The sequence below is a fragment of the Narcine bancroftii genome, chromosome 12, assembly GCF_036971445.1.
Source record: "Narcine bancroftii isolate sNarBan1 chromosome 12, sNarBan1.hap1, whole genome shotgun sequence".
NCBI lineage: Eukaryota > Metazoa > Chordata > Chondrichthyes > Torpediniformes > Narcinidae > Narcine > Narcine bancroftii.
This window is the reverse complement of record NC_091480.1, coordinates 23,592,503-23,613,507: the sequence shown is the minus strand read 5'-3', so window position 1 is coordinate 23,613,507 and position 21,005 is coordinate 23,592,503.

Here is a 21,005-nt window from a genome sequence, read left to right as displayed (position 1 = left end):
ATGGGGTGGGGGAGAGGGGAAGGAATGTGCCCCTTGTGAGAACCATCAGCGCAGCTGGCATGGTGGCACTGCACAGGCTATGCTGGGTGTGTCCTGAAGCATATTGCTGCCACAGTCGGGCTGTGTCAGATCATGTGTGAAACAACAAAAAGCACCATAACTAATGCTAGAAAACAGAACTCACTTGTCAATACCCTACTCATTGAGGCCCACTTTGCATTTTGCCAGAACCATTTGGTCCAAAGATGAAACAAAGAATCAAACTTCAGAGGTAAAATAAGGCTGTCTGTCCTTGGCATAACAGCAACATGATGGCACTGAGTTAGTACTGCAGGCAGTATTTCTGTCTCCTCACTCATGTATTCGATTCTGATTGCTGGAGCTGTCTCAGTGAAGTTGTCTGTCCTCCCTCTGGCTCTATGGGTTGGCCTTGAGTGTTTGTTTCCTCTTGTATCTGAGATGCATGTGGGTTGGTAGATACATTGCCCTCAGTGGGTAGCTGAATGGTTGAATTTAAGGAAAGTTGAAGGCTGAAATAAGATCAGTGTAAATTTTAAATTTAGACATGCAGCATGATAATAGGCCAGTTTGGCCCACCCTCAAGCCCTAGGTACATTTCGAATAGTGGGAGGAAACCGGAGCGCCCGGGAGAAATCCTCGCTGACAATGCAGGGATCGAACCCAGGTCCCGATCACTGGCAGTGTAACAGCGTTGTGCTCAACATGCCGGTGAATGCAAATGGGTGCCTGGCGGTTGGTGTAACGCCTGTTGAAAGGCCTGTTTCTGTGCTGTCTAACTGTTTCATCAGGACAAAAGCAGCTCACTTGATTTCTCCCATCCACCCAAAACACCTCTTTTTAAAATATTTTTATTGAGCTTAACATATAGAAACATCTCTTATCAGTGCACAGTGTGTATCCGCCACAAAATGCATTGCATTTCCTTACCCAGGCTTCTTGGCCTCCCAACCCTGTGACTTCTACCAGAAGAAAGACCAAGGAAGCACAATTGTCTACAGTTTACCCTCAAGGTCACACATCGCCCTGCCTTGGAAGCACAGCAAATATCTTCATTACTGCTGGCTTCAAGAACCGGAACTCTGAACTCAACAGCGTGTTGGGAATATTTCAAAATTTCTCACCTTTTTGTTTAAATGAATGAGGGGTGCACAGTGAAAGATGTCAGTAATGCCTTGATCTCAATAAACAATTGTAATAATAAAGCCTTGGCCCCGAGAGAAATTTAAACTTTTTTACATTTATCTTGTCATAACTCTTCCCGTCTTTGATGCATTTCCCTGGAGGTGAGTCCGATGATGAAGTTGTCATTGATCCCTATCAGTCACTGGAATAAAAAATGTAAAACACAAAAGTCAACAGACACTGTGGCTGAAATCTAAACACAATGCTGGAGAAACTCCGCTGGTCAAACAAAAACCAAAGATAAAGATACATAACCAACGTTTCAGGCTTGAGCCCTTCATCGAGGTATTGTGCTTGTGTTATTGAAGTTTGTGGTGTTGGTATCCAGGCAGGCACTGTACTTTGTGCCTTTTCATGTCTTCTGTGGGTTAGCAGTGACCCTGAGTGAAAGCCAAACTTCATCCACGTTTTGTCACCAAGTTTCATTTTTCATTGACAGTGAAAGAAAGTTTGCAAGATCTGTGGTTATGTGATCGCTGTTCCAGTGAACCTGTTTTAATGTTATTGATTGGGGGATAAGTATCGGCTAAGATGCCGAAGATGATTTTCTTGCTCAGCCTTTTTTTTTTCAGTTCTTCTCCTCTGCTTAAAAAATAGAGCTGTAAGACTTTTCAGGTTAATCTGGCATCGTTGTCAGGCCGCTCTGTTTTCATGCCCCTGGATACAGCACCAGTTGCAAAGTACAGTAGAATCCCCACTATCCAAGCACCTACAGGGGATTGCAGATGTTGGATATGCAGATTCATTGAGACTCACTCTTCCAATGCCAAACAGAATATACAGTTTTAAAGACAAAAGACATTGCAAATTGTCGAGTAATTTGGAGGGAAAAAAATCAGTATTGTAGTATCAGGCAATTCCCGTACTTACAACATTTAAATTCAAACCCCAGTCGCTGATGCTGTAATGATGTCATGCTAACTGCTACATTAACCACGTTGCCATCATAATGAACACCAGCTAATTTTAAGCGCATAGTTTTTACCTACCATATATGTATGCCAGTGTATAGGAAGATCCTCGAAACTTAAAAATGTCACCTCAATATCAGGGGTCGTATCCACCAGGTTTAAAATCCAAACTTTGACAGCGAAGTCTCAACACCGCTGCCATTTCCCCTTCAATCTCCATATCCTATCCTCATCCCGCCACCTCCAGCTCATGTGTCCCAGTTAGGCCCCAGGTACACTCTACCACATTCCTCGCACTGACTACCTGGCTCACCTCCATGCAAGAATCCCAGTCAGGCCCTCGACGTACCTTCTTCACACTGACCAACTGGCTCACCTCCATGTTAGTGCCGACAGCAAAGAGAACGCATGGGCATTGAGGCGCATCGCTAGTTCAGTGGGGAAAACCTCCACGTGTCCAATGAAGTCTCAGCTTTCCCCGCACAGAGTCCATCTGCCTAGTCTTATTTATGTACAGGTACACGATCCTTTATTCGACTTCTAAAATCTGGAAAGCTCCAAAATCTGGTAAGTGGGGAGAAAGGCACCCGGCAGTTGGGGGACTTGGCCGAGGGGTCGGCGCTTGGGGGAGGCGGCAGGAGCTTGGAGGAGGCAGCTGAGGGGTTGGTGCTTGGGGGAGGCGGGTGGACAACTGAAAGAGGGTGGGGGTGGATACGGCAGCACAATTCGGGTGGGCTTTCTGAAATCTGGAAAAATCCAAAATTTGGAACATACTGTCCCCCACGGGTTCCGGATAAAGAATCGTGTACCTGTATTTATTTTACAATATTTTTGCCCTTTTAGTTTCTGATTTATTGAATTCTGGATAAAGGAGATTCTACTGTAGATGCTTGTCATTGAATAGGATTTGAATCTTGTACCTTTGAGTCAGAAGACAGGTTCACACTGACACTTTGGAATCAAGAGGGTTCAACCGATTTTAACTCTTCTCTTTGCAGGTTTCCGTTGGGGACGAGAGTTTCTATCAGTACATTTATATTTCAGGCACATGTTCATCATTAAAAAATATTTCTCAGAGATGAAACAGATGGATCAAACCATCATTAAATAAAATCAATACATCTCTGATTTCAAAAGAAAATTTAACTTCCAATTTGCAGAAATTGTTAAGTGATTAATTTCATCCCATTATTCCTTTCCCACCCTACCCCCAAAATACATTCAATTGATCATTTTATTTCTGGATCACAAATTTATGCAGTGTATCAACCATTTCTGAACTGTTATTTTGTGTAGTCCACAAAGAAAGAGGCTAAGGGTAAGCCATCTCGAATGCCTGAGAGTAGCTTATAAAAAATCACAGATGAATGAACTGTAAATTGAGTATTGGACACTCTAAAGTCACTGACCAGTTATTTCTGGAGAAGCCTTTGACTCTATTCAGACAATTTAAGCACAACCTTTTCTCTCTGTAACCTTCCACAGAAATCAGCATTTCCCTTCATGTTTCCCCCCAAAGGAGGAAAAAAAAACATCAGGGGAAAAACTTAATTGCCCAGTATAAAAGTAGGCACTGGCAAGGTATCGTTCTGAAGTATGAATTACAAAACTTGGCCATAAATGACAGACATTCCGTGGAAATTAATTCTGGGAAAAAAAATCCACAAATTATTGCTTGACATTGTACTATTCCCACTAACTTCATTGTCTTAATAGTCTGCATAAATATTAATGACCATTTACAATAACAAAGAGAATTAAACCAAGTGAGCATTATGCATTCTTGAACTGGAAATGATTTTGTGATCAAAAGTTACAGATTTAATCCTGCATTAGCAAATAAATTTTCTAACTATGGAATTGAAACACGGTAATTCTAAAATAATTATGTCATTGAATTTTAAGTGTATGTAGAATGTGAAATAGTGTATAATTACAACTTTAAATTTTACTGGCATTAATTTTGAGCATTTTAGATGACAACATAAAATGGAAATGTAGAAAAATGATTTATTTTTTGGTGTTGGATTTTAAAAATATTCTTCAGATTTTAAACATTTTTGAGCAATGCATCTCTGCAATTAATAATATTCCTAAATTCCCTGAAATACCTATATTTTTGGAATGATTGTTAATGCTAATATAAAATGTTTGGATGTAATTATGTATTTGTATAAGTGGTACTATAGTGAAATAGTTGCGTTAATGGACCAACAGACAGAGTTTGAGATCATTGCCCAAGTGTCATAAGTATGAGTACCACCATGGTAGCTGTGAAATTACATGCAAGTAATTAAATACATTTGCAATTTAAAGCCTTGTGTCAGATACTGATAAATATGCTCAAAAAGCATGAAGCTACTGGATTGTCATAAAAATCCATCTGGACTCTCAGGTTCTCCAGAAAAGAAAATCTGTCTTCTTGTCCCAGAGATTCATGTCAGTGACTCTGGATCTACCAATATAGTTGATTCTTGACTGCTTTCTTTTAGTTGGAGAATAAATTGTGACACTATCAGTGACCCCCCACATCCCAGAAAAAAAGAAAAAAATTTGTTAAATTTAAAACTTTTTTAAATGCTGCGATTAATGTCTTGTCTTTAGGATCCGCCATTTAAAATGGCATCTTATTCAACTCTGGATATATACTAACAATGGCTGGAGATGACTGCTAGTGTTGAGATATTTCTGTGTATTGCTCTTGTATATTAGAAAGTAGTGACTTACCTGTTTTACACCCATGAACTTGCTGGCGAGTAAGATTCGAATCTAAATTGTTCTGGCCCTGGATGATGCTGCTTTTAATAATGTAACAAATCCCACCTGTGATATAACCAAAAATAAGTTTGAGGCAAAGCCATGTTTGACAGCATTGCCAGCTGTCAAATATTTTGATGCTGCAAACTGGAAAATGCTGGTCAAATTTGGCCAGCAAATTTGGGACGTGTACATCCATGCAAGAGTCCCAAGCTTCTCGCTCACCTCTGGAGTAGGCAGTTCAGCATGGAGCCATCAGCAATTCCCAGCAAGTTATGATTCAATGACATCTTTAAAAGATTATTTTATATAGGTGAGAAGATTAAAGTCTTGCACGTTTACTTGGTTACACTTGTCTGCTTGAAAGAAATATTGCAAATATATGGAAGACATTTAATTTCATTTTATTGAAAAAGTGAGATGAATTATGGCCATTTTAATCTTGAAAATGATAAAATCAACATGCCTACTGTATCATTTGAATGTTTATACATTTTTCAGTAATCTGAATGATTTCCATATAGATATTAAAAAAGGCTGGGTCATATTTTTGAAGCAATTCATCACAGGGGAACATATTGATCATGAATGACAATTTGAATAAAAAAATGCATTGCACTGGACAGCTGCCAACATATTCAAGTTTTGAATATTCATGTCGTTCTACGTAAGAGACTTTGGCATCTTGGATTTCTTTTCAATCTAATTTCATTGTCCGAGTTTAGCAAATGGCTTTGTTTCCTCATTGGATCTCCCCCACACTTGCACTTCTTGCATTATTTGTCAAGATTTGTTGCTGGATGATTCAATGTTGTATAGCGGTAGGCCTCAAAAGGAACAAAAACTCTTGAGAACTAATTGGACATAATGCTCGTCTCCAAGTACCGTAAAATAAAGCAATTTTATCCTAGCCTGCTCTTATTAATTAACCTCCAGCAACTGTAATTCTGTGGAAGAGTAATGCTTCTGTAGAAGAGTATTCCCTTATTACCCAGAGCGCAGCTAATTCCTGAGCTACACATCAACTCTGAATAAGTTTTACAATGTATTTGATGGGGTTCTTTCTGCCGACCATTGAATAAAACAAAAAACTGCTGTGAAATTACTCTTTGCTTGTTTCTGTTCTTAGAAAGAATATTGTTAAAACAATCTTCTTAAGTGTTCTTCTGTCGATTATTTTTTTCCGTTGTCAAATCTTAGTTATGGAATGCAAGAAATCAGAAAATTCATCCCAGCAAAGAAGAGCTATCTCCCCTATCTTCCCATCATTCTGTTGTCTGCACAACAGTTTGGTGACATGGTTAACACAATGCTAAAGAGTGTCATCAAACAGAATCCATTGCTGTATGGAAGGAATTGCTCCATTCTCCCCATACTCATGTCATTTTTCTCCAGTTTCCTTCCCACTATCCATGATTTGTTGATTAATTGGTGTATTTGAGAATGGCAGACTTATGGGCAGAATAACCTATTACTGTGTAAAAAATTAAATGGGATAAATAAAGCAAAATAACATTAAGGGGTTTAATTAGTCTATTTGAAAATGATAAGTCCCAAACCTAGATGAACTCTATCCTAGATTGTCAAAAGAAGTGAGGAAGGCAGACTCTTTTCATCATTTTTCCAAACCTTGCTTCAAGTGAGGTGTTGTTGGGTGAGAAAATGGCAGCATGTACTGTAAAACGGAAGGAATGGATGAATCGAGTTAATGCAGGCCTGTTGGTTTATCTTTCAATGAAAACAAAAAGAGCTAGAGAAAATAAAGAAATGTATATCAGTTAATCCGCTCTGAGTAACAAGAAAAATGTTGTGATGGTTATGAAGAAAATAGTGACTCGATATACAGAAAATAATTGGGCAAAATCAATGTGGATTGATGAAAAGGAAATCAAGTTTGACAAATTTGTGGGAGTTTTTGGAGGTTGGTATTGGTGACTATTTGATGTGTCATTAGAACCTCAGAAGGCCTTGAAATGGTTCCACACAAAAGGTTTTTGAACAAGATTAGAGGCATGCAGTAATATGGCTAGTATACTGATATTAACTGAGAACCAGTTAATGGACTGGTCAGAGAGAGATTTGTGTTGGGAGGTTATAACTAGTTGAAAATGGCAGTGTCCAGTGCTGCGGGCCCTGGCTGTTCATCTTTTAAACCAACCCATCCAATTATTTTTGACTGATTGGGGTAGATGCAGGATTACGCTTCACTTTGGTGGGGTGGTAAGAACCAGGGACCACAGCCTCAAAATGAAGAATGAGAGTTTATTGTAATATAGGTAAGATTAATGTACAGATGCCCCAAAATTCTTACTTGTTGCACCATGTACCAACTTCTATAGCACACGTTAAATTACCACAAAAAAGCCAAGACAGGAAAAGAGATGATCAATATATAAGGATAGTTGGATAAATATTCTCATTTGCAATTAGTGCACAAAAAATAAAACGTCATCTTAGTAATGCAAACAAATCTTTTGGTGGCCCTGCGTTAGGATGGTCTGTGGCATTTCAAGACCCTGATAGCTTTTGGATAAAAATTGTTTTTGAACCTGGAGGTGCTGAATCTCATGGTTCTGTGCCCTCTGCCTCAAGGTAAAAGTGAGAAGAGATTGTGACCAAGACCATCGAAGACTTTTATCATATTGACCATCTTGATCTGATGTCTCACATAGGCACCAACATCATGATCATTGAAGATGTCTATCAAAGTAAGATGTTTACCAATCAGGACAGAAATTTCTTCTCCTGAAGTGCAGTAAATCTTTGGAATATTCTACTCAAGATTCTTGAGGAAGTTCAGTCACCGACTATTCTGAAGAGAGAAGATCGATAGATTTTTCTATATTAATGGAAATGAAGGATGACTGGTTTGTGCTGAAATAAAAGATTGGCCAAAATTTGACGGAATAGCAAAGGAGACATGAGGGTTCAACTTTTATTTCATATGCTTTTACTTTAAGTGGTTAGCAAATTATTTGTATCCATTCTGAGGAGCAGTGTAAACTTGCCTTCAAAAAGCATGAATACAGTCACAATGTTGCATTGCACTGGAGATGGCGGTGGATTGGGGATTTACATGAAAGTTACCAAGACTGGAAGATGTTGATATGAGTGAAGAGAAATAAAACCTGGAATTGCTATTTTATTTTAATTGACAAGACAGGAGATATTTAATTGATTTATTAAATACTGAGGGAAAGAGAAAGATTAAACATGGAAGATTTATTTCCCGTGAGGTTTTTTAAAAAAAAGATGGTTTGGGGTAACTGGAAGGAGGAATAGAAAGGAGATGACGATAGTTTATTTGCATCAAGAGGCCGATAGATTTCTGGACTCTGCCTGTGTCTGCGTGGGTTTCCTCCGGGTGCTCTGATTTCCACCCATTCTGCAAAATATGTGGGGATTTTATGTTAATTGGGGTATTTGTGAGGCATGGGCCAGAAGAGCCTGTTACCGGGCGACATGGCTAAATTAAAAAATTAAGTCCACTGTTGATGGGTGGTGGTGATGGGCAAATTGAAGTAGGTCCAGGTCCTTCCAGACTCATGAGTTAATGTGCTCTATAACCAACTTCTCAAAGTACTTCACCATGATGGATTCAAGTGCTACTGGCCAATAGATATTGAGGCAAGTCATCTTGCTCTTCTTCGGGTCCAGTATGATGGTTAAAAAAAAAACTCAACAGATTTTCCAGTGTCCTTAGGAGGTAAAGATATATTACCAATGTTTTGGGCCTGAGCCCTTCTTCAAGGTATAAGCAAAGAAGTTAAAGGCGCCAGAATAAAGGCAAGACTGGCTAGGAAAGGAACATGGTCATAGAGGTGCCTAATCTGAAGAAGTTCTCCTCTATTTGAAGGGAGTTCTGTGAGAGTCTCTCTCACTGCTCCCCATCTGTACTTGATGCTGCTCTCAAGAAATATGACCATGTTGCTCCCTCAACCAGTTTTGTCTTTATTTTGGAGCCTTCCTGTTCTTTGTTTATTCCTTGAGGGGTTAAGTCCTGAAATGTCAGTAATATATCTTTACCTCCTATGGACGTTGTGAGTTTCTTTGGCATTTCTGTGTGTTACTACAATGGCAGCATCTGCAAACTTTAGTGATTCACCTCAAGTGATGGAGGTGTCCTTTTGAAGCAGTTGGTGACCGCTGACCATGGCCACAAGAGGTTGAAATTGCCTGCAAAAGGCTCCAGGCAGTTGGACCTGCAGCCAGGTGCACATATGCTTGCTGAGGATTTATCCTTTGCATGTTGGTCTCAAAATCTTGGAACACAGAGTCGCCAGAAGATTGTGGTGGATTGTGAAGGTGCATAATTTTTCTCCCTTTTGAAATGAGCACAAAAGGCATTGAGCTCATCTAGAAGATTGCAATGTTCCCCATTGCACTGTAAATTTTCTGAATCATTTGTCTTCCCTAATGCATTATGTCATATTTTTGTAAAGCGAATTCGGTTTGATTTTTGACTGCCCATTTCACCTGTTGATTGATATATTTTTGAAACCTACAATACTTGTGCATCATCAACAAACTCATTAATTCTGATGCCTGCATTCAAAACTAAATTACTGGGAAAAATACAATGAGAAGCAAGGGACTTGACACAGAGCCCTTGTGAACATCACTGCATATATCCTTACAATCATTAAAACTCCTGTCAACCTGTTTCCTGTCAGCAAGCTACTTTTGAGTCCAACTTTCCAATGCCCATTCAATCCCAAGGAATTTCACTTTTCTGTTCATTTTGCAATTTGGACCTTGCCAAAGATCTTTCTAAAATCTATGCACACTGCCTCAAATGCACTCCCCTTTTTGGCAATCCTTCAAATATTAGCTTCCTTTAGTATTTGCATGCTTATCAAACAGATCCTTCCCTGAACAAGACCGTGGTGGTTTATAAAAGTGTAGATCAGTGGTTCTCAACCTTTTTCCACTCGCATACCACTTTAAGTAATCCCGATGCCATCGGTGCTCTATGATTAGTAAAGGATTGCTTAAGGTGGTCTGTGAGTGGGAAGGGAAGGTTGAAAATGACTGCCCTAGACCCAATTGTTACTGAAATATTTTGTTTGAGAAAAATTGTCATTGACCCATTTCCTTTGGAGTTATGAATTAACTCATTACGAGTTAATTTTGTATGAATAAAACAGTAGTTTTCAAACTTTTTCTTTCCACTCACAGACCACGTTAAGCAATCCCTTACTAATCACAGAGCACCTGTGGCATCAGGAACACTTAAAGTGGTCTGTGAGTGGAAAGAAAAAGATTGAGAACCACTGTTGTAAATGAAATACAATGTACTCCCATGTCATTGCAGCTTGGATAACTGAAAATCACAAATTACAAACAAAAATTCCAGATGCAGAATAAAAAAATCACTCATAGAATTTAGGTTCTGGGGGGAATAAAATCAAAATACACACAAAAATGTGAAAGAAACAACAAATATTTGTGCTGTGAAAAATTGAAAATGGACATTTGGGGGTGCAAAATTTCAGCCAATTTTTTTTTAAGTTGAAGTGTGTGTCCACTAATTAAATTATAAACTGATTTATTAACTTTGTTCTGAAAATGATAGATGCTTTATCACAAAATTGAAGTGTCATCAAGTGGCAGATATTCTGATGTTCACGAACATATCACCTCCTCCCTTTGCAGCCACACCTCCCCACCCCCCTTACACTTTTCCTTGGATGCCACCCGACATTTTTTCATTTCTTGATGAAGGCCTCAAGCCCAAAACGTAGGTTATGTATTTTTACCTTTACTAGAAAGGACACTATTTGGCCTGCTGAGTATCTCCAGCATTGTGTGTTTTTAATTCAACCATGGTGTCTACAGATTTTCGTGTTTTACTTTAAACTAGGAGAAAATGTATTAAGGAAGAACAAATACCATTCATCCCAAGGGAGCTGAATCCAGATGAAATGATGAGAAAAAATTCTTTGTCACTAAATATTTGCTGTGTGTCCTGAGATAGCTGTGAACCGAGTGCTGGTAATGTTTCTAAAATTGTAAGTGTTGTCAGTGCGGGGTGGCGGGGTGGGGGGGGGGGGGGGGGGGACAGTAAACAGTCACAAGGGCACTCTCTGACATCTGAACAAAAAGTAGTGATGTGCAAAAATCAATTACTACCAACCTTAAAAGACACCTGAGATGTAATGGTAAATAATTAACAATCACATCGAATCTTGTCTGTAATTAGTTATCTCGATAAGTAATTAAAGAGCAAAATCCTCTTACTGGGATCAACTATCAGGTTCTCTTCCAGTGCGATGAATCAAATTGTTGCTTTCCAACAGTTGTGATCTATCCTTTTGAGATACATTTCCCTTTATGTCTGACTGTACAATAGGAAACCTAAATGTAGCAATGAGCTTGAAATCTGTTCAAGCTACTTAGTTAATATTTGGATAAGAATCAGGAGAGATAGCTGATCATTTGATTGAGTCCAGAAATACCATTTTTCCTTGTTGTATCTCTGCCTTCGCAGTTGCCGCCTATCTTTATCTGGGACTCTTCAAGGAATTTTAAACATGCGAAAACAAAGATTTCTGTTTGCATTTCTAACACAGATCAGAAGATATAGGAGCATAGGCCCATTGAGTCTGCTCCACCATTCTCATCACGAGCTGATCCATCCACCCACTCAGCCCAATCCCTGGCTTTCTCCCCGTAATTCTTGATACCCTGACTATTCAAATACATGAAATACACCCATTCACCTCACTTCCACTGCCATCCATGGCAACAAGTTCCACAGACTCACGACTGTCTGACAAAAGAAATCTTTTCCTGCATCTCTGTTTTAAATTGATGCCCTTTTAATCCTGAAGCTATGCCCTCTTCAACCATGGGAAACCTCCTGGCCACATCTGCTCTGTTCAGACCTTTCAGCATTCAAAAGTGCCCCTGTGAGGTCCCCCTCATCCTTCCTTACTCCAACGAGTACAGTCCAAGAGCCGACAATTGTTCTTCATGTGCTAACCCTTTCGTTCCTGGTATCGTTCTAGTAAAACTTCTCTGAATGCTCTCCAAGTACATTTTTTTTCAAATAAGTCATTCAAACCTTTACACAGTACTTCACGTGAGGTCTCACCAGTGCTTTATAGAGTCTTAACATTATATCCCTGCTCTTGTATGCCATTCCTAGTTAGAGAACTCTAATAACTAACCTCGATCTGGCCTTCAGGTTGAGGAGGTCCAAGAGCACAAGCGTGTGCATTGTCTCACTTGTTTTCACTTCCTTTTTAGAATCTCATGTGCGTGCTAGAAAAGAAAAGGTTACCATACAATGCTGTTATCGCAAAGAATTCTGCTGCATCAGGACAGATTTTCTGTAATTCTGCCGGCAGCCCAGTACTTCTCTGGAGTTGTTCAGGTAATGCAAGGCCGCTTCCAACAAGAAACTTAATGCAAGTGCACTTAGAGTGATAATTGGAATTTTTATGGTTGAGAAGGCAAACACTTTTAATACAGGCAAAACCCCTCATGTAGTCAATGGAAGACAGTCAGAAATCAAAAAGATGGATCACCCTAATCTATGTATTGACATCTCTCATGGCTGAATAAATGGTGTAGTTGAGCTATATTCGCTGGTATTGATCTGCCCGCTGCTTAACATTCATACCTTCACTTCTTGAGGTTGACCACAGGGCAAGAGATTTGCCATCCATCCCTAGCTTACAAAGGGACTCAACACTCCCACAGCAGAACAGTAGGCAAAAGTAACTTATCATGACATGGCTTAGAGTTAAGTGCTGAAGTGCAGGGAATAAGAGAAAAATTGAAAAATCCATAGCAGCTCTTATGGGGACATTTGACAGTAACAGAATTGTGTTTTAAAGGTTATTGGTAATTCAAAAACTATACAAAATTTTGGTTGCAGTGTTTTATAGATCACAGTGACATGTTTGTGAGGTATATTTTCCACTTTGTATTACAAAATGCATTTATTCCACAATTAATTCACTCAGTAATCTGCTTGCCAACTGGATTCTGGTTTGTGAAAATATTTTTAAATGGATGGCACAATTAATGCAACGCTATTACAGCGCCAGCGGCCTGGTGCTGTCTGTGAGGAACATGTACACTCTCCCTGTGTCTGCAAGTGTCTCCTCTGGGTGCTCCGGTTTCCTCCCACCCCTCAAAATTTTACAGCAGTTTTAGATTAATTGGGTGGGACGGATGGGCCTGTTACCATGTTTTACGTCTAAATTAAAATGTTGGAATTTAAATTTTAAAAGTAAAAATGTAAACTGAGGTAAGGTTTGGAATTTTTCCCCGGTTGCAGACGTGTCTGTCCTCTCAACGAAAGGAATACATGAGGTAATGTGGTGTGAACATTTATGTCAACAAATAAAAGGCACTTTACATTTAACAATCCAATTTTGAAGGATAAGCAAAGAACAGGACCTGTATTTCATTAATTTAATTAAAATTAGTGTTTGTTTTGGAATAGGTTATATTGCAGAATCTGTAGTTAGTGGCAAGCCATTCATACTCACTTCTGATGTAAAGTAGGTTTAATCTTTGTGGATCCATTGGTGCCAACTAGCTGTCCAAAACTGACTTTCGTTTTAAAAATCCAAAGCAATAGTTTTCTGTGATGCAATATTTCAAGTTCATTATCATCTGATATTATATATATATAGATATACAACTCAATGAAACAGCATCTCTCTAGGCCACGGTACATGCACAAAAAACACAATACCCAGCACATAAAGATCACATAAATAAATATAGATCAATATTTGGGATGATTTTCACACTTACAGGATGCTGTTCATCAGACAACAGCCTATGAGAAGAAACTATTCCCCACCCTGGCCATCCTGATTTTGCTACTTCTTTGCCACCTTCTTGATGGCACTGGGCTGAAGATACTGTGGTATCTTATAGAATTCCTTGAGTCCTATTTAGACACCACTCCCAGTAAATGTCACCTACAAAAGAAAGGAGACCCCAATGATCCTCTTGTCTGTTTTAATATTCCTCCATATACACCACTGGCTTGATGCATTGCAGCTACCATGCCGCACAATGAAGCAGTCAGACAGGGCACCCTGAATTATGCTCTTGTAAATGGTTCTCAAGATGAGGGCCCATTGCCTTGCCCTTAAGGCCAACCATGAAATAGCTAGGACATTGCATCCCTCAGCTTTGCCAGCTGTCCAATGCCTGAACGTTGAACGCTTCTGAATTTTTCATGTTCAGAAATATCCACAAAATACATTTTTTTAACAAAGGCCAATAAATGTATTGAATTCTTCTAAACATTGTTTGAAAAAAAATCAAAATAAATACTTAACCACAGATGAAGCAGTATGCATCGAGAAAAACTTGCCATTTAAAAAAATGTACTGTTTCTCACCATTAACGTTGAAGTGTTTTCTATTACTACAGCTGCATCTCAAAGTTGGTACTGGTACAATAGGCAAACTCCCCAGAATAACTGTGAGCATTGAAAGAGGTTGATGGTCTACCACATGTGTCCACGGTCAGGAATAAAACAGGAAAGGCTGCAGAAGCCATGGTTGAAGTAAAAACACGAGGCTGGAGAAGCTCAACAGGTAGAGCAGTGTCCTTTATTGAGCAAAGATAAAGATACAAAGCCAATATTTCAGGCTTGAGCCCTTCATCAAGGTACGTTCAAAATAGCCAGTTGTCCAAACAAAATGGTGGGGGCCATGAGGAGGAGTACAGTCCCACAGGCAGGAGGTAATAGGTGGATAAGGGAGGCAGGGCATAATAGCAAATGAGGGGGGATTGGCTCTGTGAATGGAGAAGGAAGGGGTGGAGAGCTGGAGGAAAGGAGGGATAGGGAAGAGAGGGAGAATGGGGAGTGGGCTGGCAGAAACCATCTGGTAGGAGTGTGCCCAAACAGAATATTAGGTGTTGCTCCTCCAATTTATGGGTGGCCTTGGTTTGACAGTACAGATACGTCAGTGTGCGAGTAGGGCACAGGAATGATTTGGTTGGCCACTGGGAGATCCCTGTCATTGTTGCAGACAGAGCGAAGGTGCTCGGCGAAGCGATCTCCCAGTCCGCATCCAGTCTCTCTGATGTAGAGAATGCCACAACAGGATCACCAGATGCAGAAGATGACTCCCACAGATTCCCAAGTGAATTGTTGCTTCACTTGGAAGGATTGGTTGGGGCCCAAATTGGTGGCGAGAAAAGAGGTGTGGGCGCAAGTATGGCACTTCCTGCAGCCGCGGTGTGTGGGAATGGTCAAATCTGCAGCTTAGTGTGACCGGGAGAGTCTGGGACTTCTGCTTTTGTGCAGGAGCCTTGAACCCCCTGACACTTCCAAAATGGTAAATACTGGCAGGCAAGAGAAGAATGGTCAACATTTCCCAGAAAGTGCCAATCCATTGTAATTGCACACAGGAATAATTAACATCCAATACCTGCTCACACATGAGTAGAATCGAAGACCTCTCATTTATTTGGAGAGCATGTAAAGCACTTGTGCCAGGTATTATTGATTTTTTTTTCACATCAATGAGCCTTACAATATAGATTCAAGATCAAGCCATTTACTTACCTTGTGGACTACTTTTGAAACGGACTTCTACATTTTGTTTTGACCATAAGGAAATCAATCTCATGTCACTGGTGTCACATGGCTTGTTATCACTTTTATTTAAATTATTACTTGACGTAGACAATATAAAGAAATGTATCAATGGAAGGAAATTATTTGTAACAAGAGCAAGGTATACATCCAAGTAAAAGTTTAATGTGATGCAGTGCTTTTATTATCCATTCCAACTTTTGGTGAAAGTCATGTGCTTGGGCCCAACCAGTCCAGCACCATTATAACCTGGAAAAGGGTGTACCATACTACACCTTCTAAGCTGCGCTGATTGAAACTGAAATTGCTTTTGAAAGTTCTCATAAGTTCCTTTTATAGATTAAGTGCTGGGATACAAAAAAAAATAACTGTGCGCAGCTGAATCTGGTGAATGTAATCAGGTTTAATGGACTTGGGAGCTTGTTGGGAATTAAATAACTATTGATTTGTTGGAATGTTACTGTCATTACTTTAAATGCCAGGATGCGGACACGATCCAACAGAGTGAATTGATGGAGCGGCTTTTAAATTTCAGGAGTCTTGGCTTAATCTGACGGCAATTCTATTTTGCCTGGCTGCACTGAATTTGAATATATTTTTGGATAAGATGATTTTAAAAAAACTAGAAAATGCATCCCACATGGAAAACAGTTGCAGATCTAGGCTGATTGATGAATATTTATATTTCAAATCAAATGCATAAGAGTTCAGGTTTTCAAAATTAAGATGCATGGTAAAAATCAGTAAGGAGATGTCAAAACGTCTGTAGGTCTTAATTTATCGTCTTGGCCTCCACCAGTTGTGATTGACCATGGGTATTGCACCCCTGGTAGTCACTGGTTTGTCAACTGTGGCTACGGAGGCCGATCCTGGAACAGCAGGCTCTGCCGTAGTTGCCGCAAATATAGAGCGTCGTTGAATCCGGTGCCCCCTGTGGTCTTCGCTTAGCTCTCCACTGCCCAAATGGACTCAAGATCGCTCTTTCGCCTTGCTCTAGGTGTTGATGAAAAGTACCTCGCCATTTGTTGTGGTCATCTGCTGTGTCCTCCCAGCGCTGATTTTTAAGCCTTTGATGTCCCCCTTGAAGTGAAGCTGGGGTCTACCAACATTCCTCTTACCTATTGCTAGTTTTATGTAGAGGATGTCCTTTAACATAAATACATTGTTCCATTTATCAGCTCATAGTTACCAATAATTTAAACTTCAAAATATAACTGGCATATTCTTCTTAACATTCCATTCTTTCTGTTTCTAATTAATCTACGGAGTAGATTTGAAGCTTGAATTCAGACACGAGCTAATTCTTTGTTCTGTTTTGTCAAGCACAAAGCTTGATTTAGAGGTTCCTGTTTAATGATTAGTACCTGAGCTCTGTTAAGTAATAGATGGAGTCTTACTTCATTCCTAACCCTCCAATTGGAACCTATAGCTGAGAACCCAACATTGCAAATGTGGATTTGAGGCTGGAAGTTCATTCCTGGGTAGTGATGCTGTGTTTACATTGTTCTCTCCCTCCTGAATTCATTCTAGTAGATTTATTGAAGTACATTTTGGATATACTGATGTTTTGAAGTACTGATGGCCGTGTAAATTGTCATCTGGGGATGAATTTCTCAGTGTTAATGTTTTAAATTATAACATATTAATATCCCAGAGTGTTCTTCAAGCTCCTATTTTCTATAGTTTAAACATTTATTCATCGCAGACAAAAATGAATTTTAATATTAAAATTAGAGGTTTAACAGTGAAATACATATCCCATCGTAAAAAGTCGGTCTTAAATTGACACCAGTCCTATTTTGTTGCAAAACAAACAGCATATTGGTGCACAAGGGCAATATATACATATAAATATCAATTCATCATCAGAACTTTGTATTACTCCAGCATTGTCAGTTACAAGTTAGTAATTGTGGTATTGATGAGAATGCACAGGAATGTGTTGTGATAACTTAATATAATTTAACTTACACAGCATCAATCAACCTTGCCTTTGACCAGAATTATTATTATTGAATATTGTTCTCACAATACCCCATGGCTATCCTGAGGGGGTGGGGGGGGGGGGGTGTTAAAAGACCACAAAAATCTGGTAACAGTGGTTATGTTGTTGGACTTGTATTAAAAAAAAAATGATAGGTACCTGAATTCAACACTTTTTTATGGATGCTAAGAAATTAACTGCATGTAAGCAGGAAGAGTACATTTGCAGGTGCCTTGATGACTATGAGATTCCAGAATCAGAATTTCTTGTCATGAACAAGTCATGAAATTTGGAAACTTTCATATTATAACCATCTTACAATCTCCACAAATGTCTCAAAAGTATCTCTGGTCCAAAGTCTCTGTCAGAGACTCTTTTGCCTAGCAATAGCTGTCGCCCTGAAGTGTCTCGTCAGTCAACCTGTTCAGAGGGCAATTTGTGCAGAACTTGTGATGCTAAATCCTGCCACTGACTTTCCCTTATTGTAAAAGGATAAATTAACAAACCCCAACCTACTGCTACCATTGATTCCACCAATTTCGCCAAGGTGGATCTCCATGCTCTAAAGTTGTGAGGCAGTGTACATAATTTGCATTGTTATTTTGGACATTTGGGAATTGTAGCTGAAAGTGCTGTGTTGGCTAATTAAGGATCAAGAAATGAGGAAGTGCAATTAAGATGAGATCCATGGGCTGTTCAAAGTGAATATTACTGCAGTGCTGGTGGCAACCGGACAGGGAGTCCACAATGACCACACAGTGGAACAGCTGCGGAAGCTGGTGCCAAGCCACTCCAGCAATGCAGGTTCAACCATGACGCCCGGTGCTGTGAGGGACTTGCATGCTCTCCGTTAGACCACATATGATCCTCTCCTCCTTCCAATCTTGAAGAAGTGGCCAGTAGTTTAGTTAGCAAGTGTGCAAATGAATGAAGGACTTGATGGGAAAGCAATGGAAATGGGACGAGTGTCAATTGGTGCTTCAGTGTCCTTAAAGGAAGCCTTCAGTGCCCCAGCTACTCTCACTAACCCTCCAACTTTAAGGCTCCATCTTATCCTTTTCGACGATGATTACTGGTCACGTATCATCCTCTTGCATCTGAGTCCTCACTCATCAACATTTCCAAAGGCCTTTGATTAGCAAATGCACTCCCCTTCTTTTCGTGAGGGACCATTCCCCATGATAGCCAGCTGGGGACTCCTGTCATCTTTCCTTTTAACGGCTGGCCAGGCTGGCTTCTGCACAAACAACAAACCTGGATCATTTCTTTGCTGTCCATTTTCTGCCATGCTGGCCATTCCTAGTTATGGGTCCATAGGTGGAATTAATTTAAGAAAATGTGTGAAATTACTTCGGCAAAGCCTTTTTTTTGTTCAGATACAAGAAAACATAGTATCATGTGTATTGTTGGCCTTGGATGAGAACTACATGTTATAAAAACATAGAAATGCTGGAGGAACTCAGCAGGTCTTGCAGCATCCATTGGAATTTTTTAAAAATATATCACCAATCTTTTGGGCCTGATCCCTTCTTCAAAGTTCATTGACAAGGGCTCAGGCCCAAAATGTCAGTGATACGTCATTCCCTCCTATGGACGCTGCGATACCAACTGGGCTCCTCCAGCATTTCCATGTTTGTACTACAATCACAGCGTCTGCAGATTTCCCTGTTTCTCTTGGACTGCATGTTCTCTGGCCTCTCGAGCAAGAGTCCCACAAGGCCCACGGATGAATTGGCCTCTGTCCTCCACTCAAGTTTGGCAGGAAATCTGCATCCCCCGACCTCGAGTTCTTCCTCAGTTTTCACAGTGTCCACACTCAGAGTAAAATTCCCAGCACCTTCATTAGTTTTCCAATTTGCCTTTCATGATTTTGAATGCACATTAATCAAAAGCAAAATAAATCTGGAGGTGGAAGTCGAAACAGAGCATGCTGGAAATACTTAGTATGTCATATGGCTCAGTAAGCTAAAAATAAGGTATTTTATTCTGTCTCCACAGATGCTGCCTGACCTATTGAATAATTCTAGCACTTTGATTTTTATTTGTTAAGTAAGCTGGTCATTTTCTGGTTATTCTTCATTAACTTGCTAGTTTCTCCTCTCTTTTTTACAAAAGTTTATTTAAACACAACAAAACTACACAAACTGTACACAGAACTACATTTAAACACATTATTTGCATTGTTGGATATTCATGAGAAGAGATAAATCATTTGCACTGTTATGAGATATATTAGAATAGTTATGGGTAAAATGTCTTTAAAGGAGATTGTGGTGGTTTAGTGTAGGTCACTTCTCAAAACACATCTCATTTAAAATGCAAGAGCTTTACTGAAGCTGGACATTGAGACTCCTGTTGACTTTGCAGAAACAGGGAAAAATGCTGATCTATTGTCCAGGCTCAGAGATACTGATAAGATCTTTCAAAGATTGGGTTTGGGAGCCCTGGAAGAGGACATGTGGCTTCTCTCTTTTGGAAAGAGAGAGAGAGAAGTCAGTTCTACAGTACAGGTACACAATCCTTAATTCGGAACACTTGGGGGACAGTGTATTCTGAATTTCGGATTTTTCTGGATTTCGGAAAGCCAGATTTAAATCCACTCGAATTGTGCTGGCGTATCCACCCACATCCAGTCGTGCTGGTGGTCTCTCCCCCACACACCCACCCCCCACCGGCCTGACTTGCACTGCCGGTCTCCTGCCTGCCCGACTCGCACTGCCAGTCTCTACCCCCGCTCCTGCCGGCCGACTCACGCTGCCGGTCTCCCACCCCCCCACCCCTCCCCACTGCAGCCTGACTCACATTGCTGGTCTCCCGCCTGCCCGATTCGCGCTGCCTGTCTTCCCCACTCACCCACCCAACTCGCGCTGCCGGTCTCCTGCCTGCCTGACTCATGCTGCCGTCTCTCTCCCCACTTACCGGATTTTGGAGCTTTCTGGATTTTAGATGTCTGGATAAAGGATTGTGTACCTGTATCAGCTGAGGCTGCAAAATCCCAAGCTGGCAACTTGTTGAAAACTTCCATTTTGAAGATGGGTTGTGAGTTCTGAATTCAGCCTGTTCAAGACCCTTGTGGTCTTTACAAGAGGAAATGGCTGGCTAGAGTGTGTCTCCTGAAATAAGGGAAACAAGAGGAACTCGGTGGTGACCTGGAAGAAGAGGTTATCATTTGGAAAACCCATGATGGGGGAAGTTTCTTTGGCAAGATACTGAAGTGACTGATAGGTAGAAATCAGTTTGTGTGTCCAATGAGCAACAAATCTCTCTCTGAAAACGAACAAGAACCTTCCTGAGCGGTAACCATTTACCTTTCAAGCCTGGTGAAGATTCATAAATGTTAAATTCTGTGCACAGTATAAGAATTGCCTGATACTGGTGAATTTGGAAAAGTGAGAAGTGAATGATTGGACTATTAAAGCAAAGAACTTTCCAGAACATATACATATTATGTACATGTCTGCTTAGAATAAAAAGGGCTTAAATTAGGTAAAGTTAAATTCTTAGTAGTAAGTTAAAGTTTGATCCTGTTATTATGTTTAAAGAAAATTAAAAGCAACTTTTGTTTAAGTAA